Source organism: Ictidomys tridecemlineatus, chromosome 10, assembly GCF_052094955.1.
Source record: "Ictidomys tridecemlineatus isolate mIctTri1 chromosome 10, mIctTri1.hap1, whole genome shotgun sequence".
Lineage (NCBI taxonomy): Eukaryota > Metazoa > Chordata > Mammalia > Rodentia > Sciuridae > Ictidomys > Ictidomys tridecemlineatus.
The window spans coordinates 132,527,973-132,548,185 of record NC_135486.1 but is presented as its reverse complement, the minus strand read 5'-3'; positions in this window follow the sequence as shown (position 1 = coordinate 132,548,185).

The following is a 20,213-nucleotide window of genomic DNA, read 5'->3' as shown; positions in this document are numbered from 1 at the left end:
AGAAGCAGTGTGGCCACCCAGGACTTGCAGAATTCGAAGAAAACACTGACAGGTGGATAGCAGGATTCGCAGTGTTCTCCGTCTTCTCCAACAGAATCCACAGGATGCCAAGAAGACAAATGCATTTTTCCCCTCCAAATTATTCCTCCCACAAATGCTAAGTGTCTCCATCTGGGAGACATTTCACATTTCAAGCAGCTATTGCTGATCTGTAGGAGGACTCGCCAAGTATCAACTGTCTCCCCAAAATAACTCCCCTTACTGCTGCAGAAGCCGCCAAGACCCAGCCCAGGCAGGAAGAGAAAAATAGTGTTTTGGTAGGAGCCCAAAAGCTAGAGGAGACCATGGCAGCCAGCCCCTGGTCTGGGTTCACCTACTGTCCCCCTTCAGGGATACATTGATGAGGACATTGATGAGAGAAGGCCACCGGGGTCCTCTCTGGGAAGGAAGTATTTCCAGAAAATGTTTCCTCAAAGATGTCTCCTCAGGTGACAGCCTCATGTTTCTTCTGACACTTGAAGTTCACTCGGATTCTTGGAGTAAACCACACACATTTCCTGCTAGGCCACGTTAGCAAAGGTCCCATAGAAGGTGGCAGTGCTGGGAGAGGTGGCTCTGAAGGAGAGCCCAGAGTCTGTCTCTACCACGTCCCCTTATGTTCAAATGTGCCAAATTAACCATGTGGCCATGGACACGGAGCCGCATCTCCAAGCCAGCAAGGCTGCCCATACCCATTGACTTGCCATTGATTGATTTGTTGTCTGTAGGGTGGGGGTCCCTGGGAGGAGAGCCGGGATGGAGAAGACACAGTCTTGGAAGGGGTGTACGAAACAGGACCACAGGCGCACTAAGTCTCATTAGGGTAGAGAGGTGTGGGGAGCCCTGGTGTAGGACTTCCAGGAACTGGAAGATGGAGAAGTCATTGCCAGCTGAGGGCCAGGGGGAGTTTGCATGAGGACATAGTGTTTGTCCTAGACCTGGAAGGAGGGGTTAGAATTCCAGGGGAGGACAGGCATCTCCGGTGTATGAACAGCAGGAGCTAAGGCAGTCTGAGGTGGTCAGGGTGTCCAGAGGGGAGTTTCATCCATTCATTGTTTCTTTTCTCCATTCATTGAAAGGGACAGCTGCGTACTGAGCACCAGGTATGTGCAGTTGCCCAGAACTAGGGCTGGGCATAGGACACACATAAACACGACCCTACAGAGCTTTTCTCTGGTGGATGAACAAGAAGTCGTGGGAGGAAAGTAGAATCCAGAGTGACAAGACACATGACCCAAGGTCCATGGGAGACTGTGGGCTATGGACATGGTGTGACCGAGTAGGGGATCCTGTGGGGGCAGAAAGCAGAATCAAAAGCCAAAGGTGTGGGATAAAGGCACTGGGGGGCTCAGCAGGTGTGCAGGCTCTGTGGTCACCCTGGAGGGCAGCGTGCCTGGTGGGAAGGTGCAGCTCTGAGCACCTGCAAAGCTACCGACTGCCACTGTCAAGGGCTTCCCATCCCGTCCTGTGCTGTTGGTTTTGTGTTCCCAATGTGTGGCTTAGGTCGCCAGGGACTTCAAGGTCAGGGACAAAGCCTTGGAGCAGTGAGCACAGGCCAACCCACATGGTAGATGCTCTGAGTGTATTTGGTGACTGGTGTGTGTGTGTGTGTGTTAGAAAGGGAGAGAGAGATTCCATGGAGCAAAGGTATGTCTTCATTTTTATATTTGAGAGATTAAAATATTTCTCCAGTGTCTATCATCATTGTTGATTCTTTGTGTGTTCCAGCCACTGATCTCCTCCCATATAATGACAGTTTATTGGCCAGGAAGGTAATATGTTAAAGGAAGATATTTCTGTGGAATTCATATGTTCATATATGGTCAGCAAAAATCAAGAAATATGTTTTAAGAATTTTTGAAATTGAGATTTTTGACACATCCCTGTGTATCCCATTTAAAGGATAAAAAACCTTCATTGATATTCTATGTTTAAAATCCTTACTGAGTATTAAAAACAAATTTCTTAAAAAATGTAAGAATCTAATATCACTGTTATTATGTGGACCAGTATCTTCCTATTTATCCATGTAAATGTATGCAGGCATGTGTATTTTTAAAAATGAGGGTGTGTGATTAAATGCTGATTTACATGATGCACTCAAAACAGTATTGTCATGTAGGCATTAAATTATTTTACATAAACATAATTTTTCCATGTGCATCATGTGCTTTGAGAACTTTTGCCCTGAGGGGACAACTGGCATTAATACAGTCCTGTTCAAATGCTGGAGTTTCTGCTCCTCTAAGTGCCATTGGGGAGACGCTGCAGTTAGAGGGACATGAAGCAGGGGTTGGCCTGGGAGTCAGGAAGAACTTCCACAAGGAGGGTCTGGTGGATCCGAGGTCTAGATAATCACTACAAATTGTAGCTGGGCAAGGGAGCATCCAAGGCAGGTGGGCAGGGCCTTCCAGGGAGACCACAGTGTGGCCATGCACCTGAACAGGTAGCACAGGGGGAACGTACCCCTGTGGCCCCTGGTTCTTTGTTACTTCTCATTTATCATTTGGCTCTTTTGCATTTTCTAGGTTTACATCCATATTGTTCTCAGGAAAGCCCGGCTCCCTCCCCAGTGCCTCCCAGCTGGTCAGCAAGTGAACCCTGGCTTTGTTCTGGTCTTCCTCAGTAACATCCACATGGGGGGAAAGCAGGGGCCCTTGCTTTGTCCAGGATTCTAAAGGGTTTCTGGTGTTTGGCACTTGGGTAGGGTGTTGGATGTCACTGTGTGGGCGCTAGTCTTTATCGTGTTAGCAGAGTGTTCCTCTGCACAATGAGTTCTGCATTAAAAAACAATAAGAGTTCAGAGATGGGTATTGAATTCTGTCAAAACCCTTTTGGTTTCTGGTGATGGTCCTTCTCCTCTGATCCTCTGATGTGATAAATTATGTTAATAGATTTCTGAATATTAAATGATTCTTAATATTCAATCTACCTTGACTTCCTGGAAGAAAATCCATTTGGTCATGGCAATTTATTTCTCTGAAGCAAAGCTGAATTAGGTTTTCTGGGATTTTATTCAGCGTGTTTATGTCTATATCGATAAATAATATTGGATTGCAACTTTCTCAGTCTTTAGCTATTGTTATGAGACCTTAGCAATAGACTCATGCTGATCTCACTAAGAAATCAGGATGCATGTTTTTCTTCTTTTTAAATTTCTTCCTCAATAGTTACATAGCAGGAGAGTTGCCTATTTTTTTTTTCAGAATGTTGAAATCACTCACATTTTATTTAGAATAATTGAGGCTTAGTTCTTTCTTCATATTATTTTATGCAGCTTATTCAATGTTTCCCAAAGGTATTAACATACTTGGATTCCCTTTGGGTCCATTTTTATAATTCATATTTGTCTAGACAGTCACTGATATCATGGATGTTTTAAAATTTCTTTAACTGTGATTATGCATTTATTATTCCATTGTCTTTTATTGGGGAGGGAGATGCTTAACCTCTGAGCCACTTCCTCAGCCCTTGTTTTATACTTTATTTAGAGACAGGGCCTCCCTAAGTGGCTGAGGCTGTGTTGAACCTGTGATCCTCCTGCCTCAGCCTCCAGAGCCACTGGGATGACAAGGCTGCACCACACCCAGCTATTGGTCTGTGACTTTTCACCTTCTCATCTGTTTCACATGGAGAAGCTGCAGGAAGCACGGGTTAGGGCTTGGGCTGGGAACTGGGACCGCCATACTGCCCTCCCACCTCTGCCACTTGCCACGCCGATGACCTTGGGCCACCAGTTCTGTTCCTTCTCCGTTTCTTCCTTTGCACGGTGGGGATGATAGTGACAACACATCCCTGTAGCATTGTCAATAACGTACCTATGGGTCAGATGCACGCTGAGTCCTCCACAGATGCTAGTCATATTCTAATCTCTTATTTTTAAATATTTATGTTTACAAAGAAACTAGCATTCAGATTTATATATGAGCTATAGAGGTTACTCGTGTGCTGTTTTCAATTATTGTTCTTTTTAAAAACCCGCCTTTCCTCTCTTCTTTAAGATTGTCTTAGTTTTTGTTTGCTGCCTTTGTAAACCTAACGGATTGATTGTTCCTTAATTTCCTTTTGCTCCTTCTTTTTACTCAAATTTAAGGCTCAAATCTTGGATCATCACATTTTTATCTGTTGGGTTTTCTCAGATCATTAACTTCTAAATAACCTATAGCCAATAATTTAGTTTTCTCTTTGATCAACGTCATATTTAGGAGAGAGATTTTCAGTGTGTAATGTCTTGGTGGGTTGTTTTTTAGTTTGCTTTTTTTTTCCTATTTGGAGTTTTTAATTTTGTTTACTTAGATTTTGAAGAGCAATTTTTTATTATATGAGCCCAGAGAATAATATTTTATTTATATTTTCTATATACTCTTCTAAATGAATATGTTTCTATATATTCCCAGAAAATGGTGACCTGTTTTACCACTTTTTTATTTGGACTTCATTGTTTTGAGTCTATGTAATATGAAGTTTGGAAACTATATTAATTAAACTCTTAAAAGAAGTCCGATTATATTCTTGATATAATGTTTTATAAGCTAATCCATTAAATTGATTATGTTATGCAGATCCCTATGTCTTTATCTTTGTTTACTTAATTTGTCTGAACCCCTGAGTGGTCCTCTCTCAGGCCAACCCTGTGTCCCTGTCACTGCTGACCTGCATTGCCGGGCACTTTAGTTTAGCTCTAGTGTTTAATGGTTTCATCGCGTGAACATTTATGGCTGTTTATTTGCCTCGTGAATTGCATACTAATGAGCATAAAATAACCCTGTCGTTCTATTTTAAGGTATTTTACTTGAAATGTATGGTGTTTGAGATTGAGTCACCACTTCAGGCTTGAGTTTTGCTTATAGCAGGCTGGCACCTGTGCCCACCCCTCTGCGAGTACCCAACCAGTGCAACAGCAGAAGACTGTGTTTTAATTTTTTCACCCAATCTCAGAGTCCCTCACCTTTAATTGGGGACTTAAAAGCTTAAAAGACTGCTGGGCTTGGTGGCGCACTCCTGTCATCCCAGTGGCTGGGGAGGCTGAGGCAGGAGGATCGCGAGTTCAAAGCCAGCCTCAGCAAAAGCAAGGCACTGAGCAGCTCAGTGAGACCCTGTCTCTGAATAAAATACAAAATCGAGCAGGAAATGTGGCTCAGTGGTCAAGTGCCCCTGAGTTCAATCCCTGGTACCCTAACACAAAAGGCTTAAAAAGCTTACATTCACTGTCACAAAATGTTTGTTGGGTTCACTTCCAGCACTTTGTTTTCCGGCTTCCTCAGTTTTATTGCCCACACCTCCAGGTCTCCTCTGGGTGGCACAGAAGGGACATAGCTAACAGTAAACCTGGTCCGCCTCTCATTCTCTCAGTAACTAACTGGGATGTTGGGCCCAGTAATCAGGGGGACATGTTAAGGTAGGCTGGGGTGTATCGAGTGTGGCCTTGGTGAAAGTTGCAGCATATTTTTGAGGATGAAAATTAAATGTAAAAACTAGAAAATTGGACAGGGGCAGGGGAGTCAAAGAGCTGTTTTCCGTACAGAACACACAGAAAAGGAGAAAAAGAGGAAGAGATGAGAGTGAAATTTTTAGAACTTTTGGACCAGAACTTTGAACAATATGTCAGTCTTAGGAATTCTAAACTTAGGGGAGAGGGGATCCAAAATTGGACTCCATTCCTCAAGACAGTTGTAAGTTCATAATCTGTAATAACGTCCAAAGGAAAAAAACAAAACAAAACTCGACAGCTACAGACCTTCCTGGGGCTGATTTATATCTTGAGTTGAGGCTTTAGCTTATAGATACCCCAAAACTTTCAGAATGATGGGGCCCGCGCTTAACTTGAAGAGTGGAGACATTGGCAAGATCCAGGTTTTTTCTAAATTTGTCTTCTTTTCAACTTCTTGTATGGGAATTCTGACCTAAGTTCTGCTGAAGAACTTTCAAACAAAAAATTCCACACCAAGCATCCCATCTGATGTGTGGTGTGTGTGTAGGGTACATAGAAATACCCAGACAGGTCCTCGTTCCCAGCTGAATGGCAGGATCAGCTGAAGCTTTGAGAAACTACCAATGGGAAAAGAGCTGGGGAGATTCAAGATGGCGGAGTGGAGCAAGGCTATGTCCCTAGCTGCTCTGTGGCTCGGGATTTCAGCAGAGGGACTGCTGCATCTCGGTGAGGTGGATGTAAGAGGGATTTTACTAAAATTCTGTTGAGAGCCACAGCCAAAGGGGCCCCAGCAAACTTCCAGCTGCCAGCAAGCTTCAGACTGCCAGCTGATGATTGGCTCACAGTGGCCCCAGCAACATCTAGCTGATTGGCTCCTCTGCAGTGATGTTCATTGGGCTGTTTCCCTGCCCTTCAGACTGCCAGCTGATGATTGGCTCACAGCTGCCCCAGCAACATCTAGCTGATTGGCTCCTCCACGGAGCTGCTCATTGGGGGACTTCTTTGGCTCCGCCCACGCGACCCAGCAAATCGGCCTCAAGAGCAGGAGGATTGTGGGAGGTTGAGAGGTTGGTGTGAGGAGAGGCTTGTGGAAGCCGGAGGTGGCAGTTGGGCTCTGAGGGTTTTTTCCCTGAGGAGCTGTTTTGTTTGGCGTTTGTAGTTCTAAAAATAAAGTTAGTTTCTTTTTGACAAGTGGCTCCTGAATTGTGCCCAGGCAGACTGCGGCATTTGGTGGCTCGCACGGGGAGCAACTGAGGGTAAGTAAACTGCTCGCCCCTGAGGGCAGGGCGAGAGGATGGGTAGCCATTTTAAGTTTCCTCTTTTGTTTTGCTTCATTTTTGTTTTAACTTTCCTGTCCCTGGAGATGAGTAAGAGGGAAGAAAAACCACTCACATCTGAGGAAAAACTATTTGCGTCTGAGGAACAGATAGGGAGAAAGGACAGATGCATATGTCAGGAGGATAGAAAGGCTGTTATAATGATTTTGTGTGGTTCCATTTTTATTGGATTCTGTCTCGGTTTGGTTTGGTGTTATCTTGTTGGGTTGTATTATAATAGAAATTCGGGATCAGCAATTAGTAAAAAACAAACCGAAAGACTGTTAAGTAAATTGTTAGAGGAAGGAGGCATCTCAGTAAAATCAAGAACAGTCAGGGCATACGTTGATACAATACAAAAATGTAGCCCATGGCTTCTTAAGGAGGAGTTGTTAAATATATCACAGTGGGACCATCATGGTGAAGATTTAAAAAGAATAGAAAAGAACAACCCAGGGACTCTGCCAGTTGGCACATTGACATTGTGGGCGTTGGTATCTGGTTTGCTTAGTCCAAAGCCTTCAGTTCAGACAAAGGTAGAGGAAGAAGAAGACATATTGATTCAAGTAGAAGAGGAAGTCTCTCAAGTTAGTCAGAAAGAGGAAAAGATTCAAGTAAAAGAGAAGGTCTTTCGAGATAGTGAGACAGAGGAAGGAAGTTTAGAGCAGAAAAATCTATCAGGGGAAAAGTTAAAACAGGAGACTGCTAATAAGACCTTTCTATCAGAGAGCATAAGTGTCCAACCAACAGCACCACCTCTACAGGAGACTGCTACTAACAGCATTCTATCACCAGAGGGCATAAGTGTTCAACCAACTGCGCCACCTCTACAGGAGACTGCTACTAACAGCACTCTATCACCAGAGGGCGTAAGTGTTCAACCAACAGCGCCACCTCTACAGGAGACTGCTACTAACAGCACTCTATCACCAGAGGGCATAAGTGTCCAATCAACAGCACCACCTCCATATGCTAGGAGACTCCCAACCCCCGCAGTTGATAGTTGGGATCCTGAGACAGGATCTCAAGTATGCCCTGTATTTGAGGTAGGAGGGCAGCGAACTTACCAGGGTTTAAATTTCAAATCAGTGAAGGAGCTAAAAGAGGCTGTAACAACCTATGGTCCTCAAGCACCCTTCACTGTAAGCTTGGTCGAATCCATTACCAACTTAAGCATGACGCCAGCAGATTGGGCTAGTATGTGTAAAGCTGTGCTAAATGGAGGACAATACCTGTTATGGAAGGTTGCCAATGAGGAATTTTGCAAGGAGACGGCTAGTCGAAATGCAGCAGCTGGTTATCCTCAGAGAAATCTAGATATGTTGTTAGGAAAGGGACCTTATGAGGATCGGCAGCAACAAAATGCATATGATCCTGGTGTATATTCACAAATTGCTGTAGATGCAGTTAAGGCATGGAAGACTTTACAAGGACATGGAGGTTTACAAGGTCAATTATCTAAGATAATACAAGGAGCTAATGAACCTTACGCTGAATTTGTAGATAGGCTTATTCAAACAGCTACCAGAGTTTTTGGGAATACAGAACAAGCAATGCCATTAATAAAACAACTGGCTTATGACCAAGCGAATCGTTGGTGTAGAGATATCATTAGACCATGGAAACAGGAAGATTTAAACACATATATTAAATTATGTAGAGACATTAATGAACAAGGGCAAATTGTGGCAGCTACAGTAAAACAGGCTTTAGATGCCAGAGACATTAATGAACAAGGGCAAATTGTGGCAGCTGCAGTAAAACAGGCTTTAGATGCCAGGCCAAGAACATGCTACAATTGTCAACAAACAGGACATTTTAAAAGGAATTGCCCCATAGGAGGAGGGTTTAACAAAACTAGGTATCAAACAAGTAGAATACCGGGTATTTGCCCACGATGCCGTAGAGGGAGACATTGGGCTAATGAATGCCGTTCTCAAACCACCATAGAGGGTACTCCATTACATTGGGCTAATGAATGCCGTTCTCAAACCACCATAGAGGGTACTCCATTATCAAAAAATGAACAAGGACAAGGTGTTTATCCACAATATCGTGGACAAAGGCATCGGGCTCCGTTGCCAAAAAATGGACAGGGGGCCCCAATGCTCCGGGGCCCCAAACCACAAATATACGGAGCACTGGAGGAACCCAGCAACCCCAGCAACCCCATCAGGGTAGTGCCCAGCACATCAGATCCCTCATCAGACAAACCAGAGGGAGCGCAGGGTTGGACATCTGCGCCTCCACCAAATCAGTACTAACTCCAGAGATGGGAGTTCAAATCATTCCCACAGGGGTAAAAGGACCTCTTCCCAAAGGAACAGTAGGCTTATTATTGGGACGCAGCTCTTCTACTCTAAAAGGACTTTTGATAAGTCCTGGGGTAATTGATTCCGATTATGAAGGTGAAATAAAAATTATAGCCAGTTCTCCAAAGGGTATATCAGTAATTTCACCAGGAGATAGAATAGCACAGTTACTAATAATACCAAGCCTACATGATAAATTTTCCAGTCATGCTGTAGAAAGAGGTTCCAAGGGATTAGGCTCCACAGGTGTAGATTGGGCTATGCTTTCTTTAAATTTAGATTCTCGCCCCATGCTAAAACTAAATATTCAAGGACATGAATTTAATGGGCTACTGGATACAGGTGCAGACCTTAGCATCATCTCTCGTCAAGAATGGCCAAAACATTGGCCATTACAACAAGCCACTCAATCGCTTCGAGGCCTAGGAGTGGCGACTAATCCTGATAGAAGTGCAATGGTATTAGATTGGAAGGATCCTGAAGGATGTGAAGGAACTATACAGCCATATGTATTGGATCATCTTCCCGTAAATTTATGGGGACGAGATGTCTTAGATCAATTAGGTTTGACATTAACAAATAATATCAATCAAAATGCACCCACTATTATGGCTAGACAAGGTTTTAGGAAAGGAAAAAGATTAGAAAAACAAGAACAATGTATAGCAGCACCAATACAAATAGATCAAGGAACAGACAGACATGGGTTGGATTTTCACAAAGGGCCACTGAGACAATAAAAATTACATGGAAATCAGAAAGACCAGTATGGGTTCCTCAGTGGCCCTTGACTAAAGAAAAGACACAAGTAGCCCATGATCTGGTCAAACAACAATTAGCGGAAGGACATATACAACCTTCTGTATCTCCCCATAATACTCCCATTTTTGTCATCAAAAAGAAATCTGGTAAATGGAGATTACTGCAAGATTTAAGAGCCATTAACAATGAAATGGTCATTATGGGACCTGCTCAATTGGGGATTCCTCAATTGTCTGCTTTGCCAAAAACTTGGTATGTTTTAGTTATAGATATTAAAGATTGTTTTTTTTTCAATTCCAATTCATCCTGAGGATAGTCCACGTTTTGCATTTACTATCCCTGCACTAAATCATGAAGGTCCTGATCAGAGATATGAATGGAAAGTACTCCCTCAAGGGATGGCTAACAGCCCAACTATGTGTCAAATTTATGTTAACAAAGTAATCCAGCCACTTAGAAATCAAAATCCTGAACTACAAATATTTCATTATATGGATGATGTATTATTAGCACACAAAGCTAAAAACACATTGCTAGAATGTTATGCCACACTTACAAACTTATTAAAAATTATAATCTAGAGATAGCAATAGATAAAGTACAATTAAATTTTCCAATTAATTATTTAGGAGTTCTATTATCCTCAACCATGGTCCGTCCACCAAAAATTCAAATATGAGTAGATCAACTCAAATCACTTAATGACTTTCAAAAGTTATTAGGAAATATAAATTGGATAAGGCCTTATCTAGGTATTCCAACAGGAGAATTGGGACCTTTATTTGATATCCTAAAAGGTCCATCAGATCCAAATTCACCCCGAATGTTAACGCCTGAAGCAAGAAAGGCATTAAAAATCATTGAAACATATATGGAAAATATGCATTTGGATAGAATTGATATAAGTTTGCCTTTATTATTTATTGTACTACCAACAAAAAATATTCCTACAGGAGTATTTTGGCAAGAAGGTCCATTATTATGGATACATTTATCTTATTCTCCTAACACTATTCTTACTAGGTATCCTGAGGCTGTAGGACAATTAATACTCAAAGGAATAAAAACAGCAAAGGCATTGTTTGGAATTTCTCCCCATAAAATTATTACTCCATATACTATGAATCAAATTGATGAATTAGCTAATGAGTTAAATACTTGGACAATAATAATGTGCAAATCTAATGTTTCATTTGATAACCACTTACCATCTAATCCTTTATTGTCTTTTTGGTCATTGCATCCTGTAATTTTTCCAAAAATGACAAGAAAAACACCTATCATTAATGCTCCAAATATATTCACTGATGGGTCAAATAATGGTACAGCAGCAATAGTTACACCTGATCAAACTTTTACATTTTTAGTACCCAAATAATCAGCTCAAAAGGTAGAGCTTAATGCAGTATTACAAACTTTTGTGATGTTTAAAGATTCTGTATTTAATTTATTTTCTGATAGCCAGTATAACTAAGGAACAAGCTAGACAAATAATAAAACAATGTCAAAATTGTGTGACCTTTTTACCACAAGTTAATCTTGGAGTCAATCCTAGAGGATTGATGCCTAACCATATTTGGCAGATGGACGTCACACACTTGCCAGAATTTGGAAAATTAAAATATTTGCATGTTACAGTTGATACTTCTTCTGGATTTTTGATGGGCTCCCTTCATGCCGGCGAAAAAACTAAAGATGTTATAGCTCATTGCTTACAAAATTTTGCCACTGTGGGCATTCCAAAACAGTTACAAACAGATAATGCCCCTGGTTATACGTCTACTTCTTTTAAACAATTTTGCTCATCATTTGGCATTACTCATATAACAGGAATCCCATACAATCCACAGGGACAAGGCATAGTTGAAAGAGCTCATCAAACTATTAAAATGTACTTATTAAAGCAAAAAGATGGAATTGGGAAGGGGTATATATTCCCCAAAGATAAACTTAAAATAACCCTTTTTACTCTAAACTTTTTAAATTTGGATTCATCAGGACTTAGTGCTGCAGAAAGGCATATGTGTCCAAAAAATGTACATAAGCCCAAGGTACTTTGGAAAGATATTCTAACAGGACAATGGAAAGGTCCTGACCCAGTAATTGTCTGGAGTTGGGGGTCTGTTTGTGTGTTTCCACAGGAAGAACAGCAGCCGATTTGGATTCCAGAGAGATTAACCAAGGTTCTGACCCAGTGATTGTCTGGAGTCGGGGGCCTGTTTGTGTGTTTCCACAGGAAGAACAGCAGCCGATTTGGATTCCAGAGAGATTAACCAAGGTTCTGACCCAGTGATTGTCTGGAGTCGGGGGCCTGTTTGTGTGTTTCCACAGGGAGAACAGCAGCTGATTTGGATTCCGGAGAGATTAACTAAAATCCTGACCCAGTGATTGCCTGGAGTCGGGGGTCTGTTTTTGTGTTTCCACAGGGAGAACAGTAGCCGATTTGGATTCCAGAGAGATTAACTAAAGCGATTTCTACAGACCAAAAAGAAGATGATTTAGCTCAAATCCATAATAGCTGATATCCAAAACTCCAATTTGGCTATCCTTACATCTGCGACAGAACCAGGATGCTTTTTTCAATATCTATTTTATTATTGCCCTTTCCCATATCATGAAGTTCTATTTTATTTTTTTGAGCTCATACAGACCTAGGTTAATGTTTTGCTAATCAGTTCTATTTTTTTTGACTATAGAGTTTTTAAACATTGCAATAGAGATTTTATCTGTAAAAAGTTATAAGGCCTTTACTATTATGTTATGTGTTGTATGTATTATATTATGTGTGCACACTTGTGTTTTGTGTTATATGTTTGAATGTACGTATGTCCAATGTACGTATTTCCATATATCATATATGATGAGCGCTCATGAAAAGATAGATCCAAATATTTTTTTTTATTATTCACGTGATTTAAATGGTTTAATTTAAATTGGGTAAATAACTGTTAAGAATTGTTTTAATATGTAAACAAAAAAGGAGGTTAACAGATCTGTTTGTTTAATCTCAACTTTCGTTTTCATTATATTTAATAATTCTCTTCAATATAATGTAAATTGTTAAGAAAATTGTTTTCTTTTAGTGCCTTCTGGAGCCATTATTGCCAGAATTCCTATCTTCATTATCAGTGCCGGTGAAGACAATATAAATTGTTAAGAAAATTGTTTTCTTTTAGTGCCTTCTGGAATGTTACACAATTTTTTCTTTAGCCATTATTGCCAGAATTTCTATCTTCATCCCAGTGCCGATGAAGATAATATAAATTGTTAAGAAAATTGTTTTCTTTTAGTGCCTTCTGGAATGTTACACAATTTTTTCTTTAGCCATTATTGCCAGAATTCCTATCTTCATCCCTGTGCCGGTGAAGACAAAGATAAAACTAATCTACAGTTTCTGCAATAGCCATCACTGAACTGCTTGCAGAACTTGCACTGAACTGCTTACAGAACTATGTGTCACTTGTATGCATTGTGAACTATCTGTTGGTGCAGCGACTTGTGGTAGTGTTGGGGTATTTTTGCTGATGATATCATTGGTGGTACAATTTTCCCAAAAGGAGCCGTCAATTGACTTGGTATATCTTCCTCCCTTCTGCTTGTCATGATCATTCAGCTAAAATTTGGGGACCAACAGACGTGAGGCAAAGAACCTCACCCCCCCCCCCCGCTGAGACCTCTCCACAGGTGTGGCTGTATACTGGACTGGTAGTCAATGACGGGTAAGATCCAATTACAATGGTACCAATCTAAGACAGGAGGCTGACGCCCTGAGGTCAGCTCATCCGAAGACGGGTAAGGACCATATGTAGTATTGGACAACCTAAGGCAGGCACGGTCCCTAAGCCACATGCTTGTTGTTTAAACAGAGAGGGGGAGATGTTGAGAGCCACAGCCAAAGGGGCCCCAGCAAACTTCCAGCTGCCAGCAAGCTTCAGACTGCCAGCTGATGATTGGCTCACAGTGGCCCCAGCAACATCTAGCTGATTGGCTCCTCTGCGGTGATGTTCATTGGGCTGTTTCCCTGCCCTTCAGACTGCCAGCTGATGATTGGCTCACAGCTGCCCCAGCAACATCTAGCTGATTGGCTCCTCCACGGAGCTGCTCATTGGGGGACTTCTTTGGCTCCGCCCATGCGACCCAGCCAGTCGGCCTCAAGAGCAGGAGGATTGTGGGAGGTTGAGAGGTTGGTGTGAGCAGAGGCTTGTGGAAGCCGGAGGTGGCAGTTGGGCTCTGAGGGTTTTTTCCCTGAGGAGCTGTTTTGTTTGGCGTTTGTAGTTCTAAAAATAAAGTTAGTTTCTTTTTGACAAGTGGCTCCTGAATTGTGCCCAGGCAGACTGCGGCAAAATTCAATATTGGACTTTCAAAGTGACTTAAAGACTCAGAAATTTGAGTATAACAAACAAAGAAGAAAGAGTCCATTGGAGCAGGCTGGCAGTGGTGCTGGCAGTGGTAGCTGCTCTGTTCACCACAGACAGAGGGAAGGGGAATACAGAGAAACACAGATATGGTCAGAAAACCTGAGGTCAGAAACACAGCCTGAGCCTAGCTGATCCAGAGGCTGCCCTTGCTCTGTTTCTCAATGGGCCACAGAATGCTGAGGTGGAGCCATCTTGAAGCACTCACAATGTGGATGCCATAGTGGATCCGGGAGCAAGGCGGTCCTGGCAAGGGCCTGCCATCGGGTCAAAGGGCACCTAGCAGATTGGGAGTGAAACAGGCCCAGAGAAGATTGTACACAGGGGACTCAAACTGGGAAAGGGAAGGGGAGCCACACTGGCTTATCCTTTGAGTGGCAGATCACATGACCAGCTGAAGCAGGTTGGGAATCTGAGCAGGCGGGTGTAGACACACTCACAGGCTAAGTCTGAGAAGGCTGTGTCCTGGGAAGTAGAGTGTGTGGAGGATTGCCCCCCCACCCACCCAGAGTGGACTTCTTGGGAAGCTCCTGAGATCCAGGCTCCTGACTGATCATCAGCTGCCAGGTCCTAGGGATGTGTTGATCTAATCTCTCCAGAGTAGTCACCACCCAGAAAAGCTCCTGAGACCCGATTAGACCCAAGCCACAGCCTCTGGAGCTCCCCTCATAAAACTCTGCAGCAGCCCCACCCTGGGAGTGCATCCACATGGTCCATGCAGACAGGACTCCTACTGACAGCACTTCCCACCCCATGCCACCTCACAGGGAGAGAGGAGAACCTGAGAGTTACTTCGGCTAGCTTTGACCTGAGGCCACTCAACTGGCAGGCTAGAAGGCAGCATGAAAAGAGGAAGAGGTTGACCACCCCCAGCCCTTGTACGAGCTCCCGCACTCTAGCTCCCACTCATTCCCTCTTTCTCAGTACATGGCCCAAGAAGAAATGGAAGGACAATCAGGCATAGATAGTGACCATCCACTCTTATTGAATATATTGACCACCTCAGTGGAGATGATGCCTTCACTTTTTTTATTAAGAATCTTTTTCTCTTTCTTTTTTTTCTTTCGTGTGTGTGTGTGTGTGTGTTTGCACGCGCGCGTGTGCGCGCTTGCTTGAGTTCTCGCTGGGTCCATAGGTTCATGGGCACAATGGACATATATTCATATACATATTCATTTCTTTTTACTCTCATTTTGGAAATGTAGTTATTCTTCCTTGCCTTGTCTTTTGAGGGTTAGTTTTTTTGGTTTGCATATTTTAGTTCTGTTTTTATTTGTTTATTTCTCTTGTTTCTCTTTCTTTTCTTCTCCTGCTGACAGCCAAATTCTCTTGTTCTCTCTTTCTTTCTTCCTGAACTTTGTTTCTCCTGTATTTTTGTCCTCTTTTCTATAACCATCACCTGCTACATCTCTTCTGCATTCTCTCTGCTCACTTTTTAAAATTGCAAACTCTTTTCTATCTTCCTATCATATTCTTTTCTATCTTCCTTCATATTCTTTTCTTTTAATTAACTATATTTTTACCATTTTTAGAACTAATTGGTTTGTATAACTCCTATACTACAATTCATGCTGTAGTAATTATTACCACTGTGGAGGACCTAGTAGATAACCTGTTGTTTCTTTTAATGTCAGATCTAGTTTATGGTTACTTATTGTTTTTGCTTTGAGAATTGCTGACCTTATCATTTCTATTTTTGTGGTAATTAACATTGTAGATATCACTGTAGTAAATAGGTATTTATTTTAATTCTGTATATTGTTTGCAGTGGTTGTTACTATTAAACAATATTAACACCTATTCTGTGAGGTGCAAGGAACCCACAAGGACACTACAGATTCACAGGGTAAAGACTCTACTGCTGAACTAAACTCAGCCACAAACCAGCCTCTCCAGGTATGCTTTGACACAAAGAATAGAAAACAAAAACTCTAACCAAAACAGGCCTCAAGTAGAAATGGCCAGGGATGGGCCCATTCCTAGACATCCACTGCTGTAGCAAAACCAGAATTAACACAAAAGTGTCTACCCTAACCCTAAAAGGATCTTAATCTAGATCACTCTAGCATACTTTGTCAAGTAAAGACTGGGCCTTGAAAAGATTCACACTTAAAAATGGAAGAGAAATTCTTCCTAACAGATGCATAAAACCCAACACAAGAATACAAGAAATATGAAGAAATAAAAGCACATGACACCTCCTAAAGTTCTCTAGAAACCGAACCCCAGGATATAGAGGTAGATGAAATATCAGATAATGAATTCAAAAGAATGGTCATAAAAGTGATCCATGAATTTTAAGAGAACACAGAAAAACAACTGAAATTATTAAGGAAGTCCATACAGGATACAAATGAGAAATTCATTAAGGAGATCGCAGTATTTACAAAGAACCAAACACAAATCAGTGAATGAAAGACACAATAAGTCAAATAAAATGTTCAATTGAAAGTCTCTCTAACAGAATAGACCATGCTGAAGACAGAATCTCAGAGCTGGAAGATGAAGCGGCCCCCAGTCTTGAACATTCAGTCAGACAGCATCAAAGAGAAGAAGTAAATAAGAGCAGACTATAAATAACTCTGGGACAACATTGAGACCAAATTGAAGAATCACTGGACTTGAGGTGGGCTGTGAGATGTGGACTAATGGGATGGATAAGCTCTTCATGGAACTAAGAAAAATTTCTAAACTTTCAGAATGAGATGGACCTCCAGATACAGGAGTTATTCAGAACCCTAAATATACAAGATAGAAAAGCACCTCCCATGGCACATTATAATCAAAATACCTAACATACAGAAAAAGGACAGCATTTTAAATGCCTCAGGAGAAAAACATCTGGTCACCTTTAGAAGCCAGTCAATCAGAATCACTTCTTATTTCTCAGAACAAATTCTTTTTTAAAAAAAATCTATTTATTTATTTTAGTTGTTGATGGACCTTTATTTTTTATTTGTATGCAGTGCTGAGGATCGAACCCAGTGCCACACACATTCAAGGCAAGCACTGTACTACTGAGCTACAACCTCAGCCCACCCAGCGCAAATTCTAAAAGCCAGAAGTTCTTGGAATGATGTTCTTGTTCTATGTCCTGAAAGAAATAACTGTCAGCAACAGCTGCCATATCCAGCAAAGTTATCCTTCAAAATCATAAAGAAAACAAACTTTCCAAGGTAAGTAGAAACTAAAAGAATTCATGACTACTAAATTGGTACTTCAGAACTTAAAGAAATATTCCATACAGAAGAAATAGAAAACAAACTGCAGAACTCACCAACAAACAAATCTCACTTGAAGAGTAACTAAGCAAATGAGAAACAAGAGCAAATTAAACATTATAAATACATCAAAATGGCAGAAATTAATAAATATTTCTCTGTAATAACATTGAATGTAAAAGTTCTTAACTCTCCAATTAAAAGACATGAATTTAAAAAACAAGATGCAACTATACATTGTTTATAAGAAATGCACCTTAAAGGCAAAGGGTCATGGACTGAAAATGAGAGAATGGAAATTGATGTATTATGCAAATGAAGCCTGAAAACAAGCAGGAGCAGCTACTCTTACATCTGGCAAACTTCAAACCAAAATTAATCAGAAAAGACAAAGTGGGTCACTTCATACTGGCAAAGGGAAAATCCAACAACACAATGTAACAATTTATGCCCCAAATGTGGGTGCAACTTTTGACATAAAAGAGACTACTCAAATTGAAGGCTCAGATAGACATCAGTACAATCACTGGGTGATTTCAACACACCTTTCTCACCATTATGTAGGTCATCCAGAAATAATCTTGGTAAAGACTCTTTGGACCTGAAAAATAGTATAAATCAAATGAACTTAACAGACAGCTATAGAATATTTCATCTGATAGCTGACTACATTTTATTCTCAGTGGCTCATGGAACCTTCTTTAAAAGAGATGATAGTATAGGCCACAAAGCAATTCTTAGCAAATGCAAACAAAATTGATATAATTCCTTGCATCTTATCAGATCATGATGGAATGAAATTAGAAATCAATGCAATAAAAGCATACAGAAACTATTTAAACACATAGAGATTAAACAATACATTTTTGAATGATGAATGTTGATAAAAGAAATCAAGGGATAAATTAAAAAATTCTTAGAATCAAATGACAATAGTGATAAAACATATCAGAACCTAGAACCTCTTGAACACCATGAAGGTAGTTCTAAGAGGAATGTTTATAGCTATCAGTGCCTACATAAGAAAATCAGAAAGAGCCCAAATAAACAACCTAGTGATCATCTCAAGGCCTTTGAAAAACAAGAAGAAACCAATTCTAAAACCAGTGGTAGGGAGGAAATAATTAAGGTTAGAGCTGAAATCAATGAACTTGAGAATAAAATAAATACAAAGGATCAATGAAACAAAAGGTGAGTTCTATGAAAAGATAAATAAGATCAATAAGTTCTTAGCTAAACTACCCAAAATAAAAAAGACCCAAATTAATAAAATTAGTGATGATGAAAAAAGAGAAATCACCCCAGACATCATAGAAATCCAGCACAACATTAGGGACTATTTTCACCACTTATACTCCAATAAATTGGAAAACCTAGAGGAAATGGGTAACCTAGAGGAAATTGGAAAACCTAGAGGAAATAAATTTCTGGACAAATATAATCTTCCAAAACCAAATCACTATTCTCATTTGAGCCTAAGCATTTTTAGGACTTAGAAAACCTATACAGATCAAAAACTTGTAATGAGATAGAAGTAGTAATAAATGCTGTTGAGAGCCGCAGCCTAAGCGGCCCCAGCACCAGCTGATTGACTCCTCTGTGGTGATGCTCATTGGGCTGTTTCCCAGCCCTTTCAGACCACGGAGCTGCTCATTGGGGGACTCTTTTGGCTCCACCCACGCGACCCAGCCAATCTGCCTCAAGAGTGGTTGAGGTGCTCGCGAGAAGAGCCGGGGTGGCAGTTGGGCTCTGAGGGAATTCCTGAAGAGCTTGCGTGGTGCAGCGTGTGCGTTCAAAAAATAAAGTTCGTTCCTGCTTAATAAGTGGCTCGTGAATTGTGCCCAGCCAGACTGTGGCATTTGGTGGCCCGGAAGGGGAATGACTGAGGGTAAGTGATAAGGTAAACTGCTTGCCCCTGAGGGCAGGGCAAGAGGATGGGTAGCCATTTTAAGATTCTTCTTTTGTTTTGTTTTGCTTTTATTTCAAGTTGCCTGTCTCTAGAACTTTCTCAGGCAAACTGGGGAAAATGGTTGGCTCAAGGTTTGAAGTTGTTTGGCCCTGAGGAAGAGATAGAGATAGACCATGAAAATACATTTCAAGAAAATAGGAAAATTGATACAATGATTTTTTGTTCTGTATTTGTTTCATTCTGTTTCAGTTTTGTTTTTTGTTTTCTTGTTGGGTTGCATCAACTTTATAGTAGATTAGAAATTAGTAAAAAACAAACCGAAAGAGTGTTAAGTAAATTGTTAGAGGTTCAGACTATGGTAGAAAACATGTTAGATCAAGCAAAAGAGAAGATCTCTCGAGCTAGTCAGTCAGGAAGAAAATTTAAAGGAGGAAGGACTATAAGGGATAAAGTTACAACAGGAGGCTGCTACTAACACCTTTCTATCAGCAGAGGGCAAAGTGTCCAACCAACAGCTCCACCTATAGAGACAACATATGCTGGGGGACCCCCAACCCCCATAGTTGATAAATGGGATCCTGAGACAGGACCTCAAAGATTGGCATGCCCTGATCTTGAGCAGGCAAGAGGGCAGTGAATTCACCATGCTTTAGATTTCAAAACAGTGAAGCAGTTAAAGGAGGCTGTAACAACCTATGGTCCCCAAGTACACTTCACTGTAAGCATGGTCGAATCCATTACCAACTTGGACATGACTCCAGCAGATTGGGCTAGTATGTGAAAAGGTGTGCTAAATGGAGGACAATAA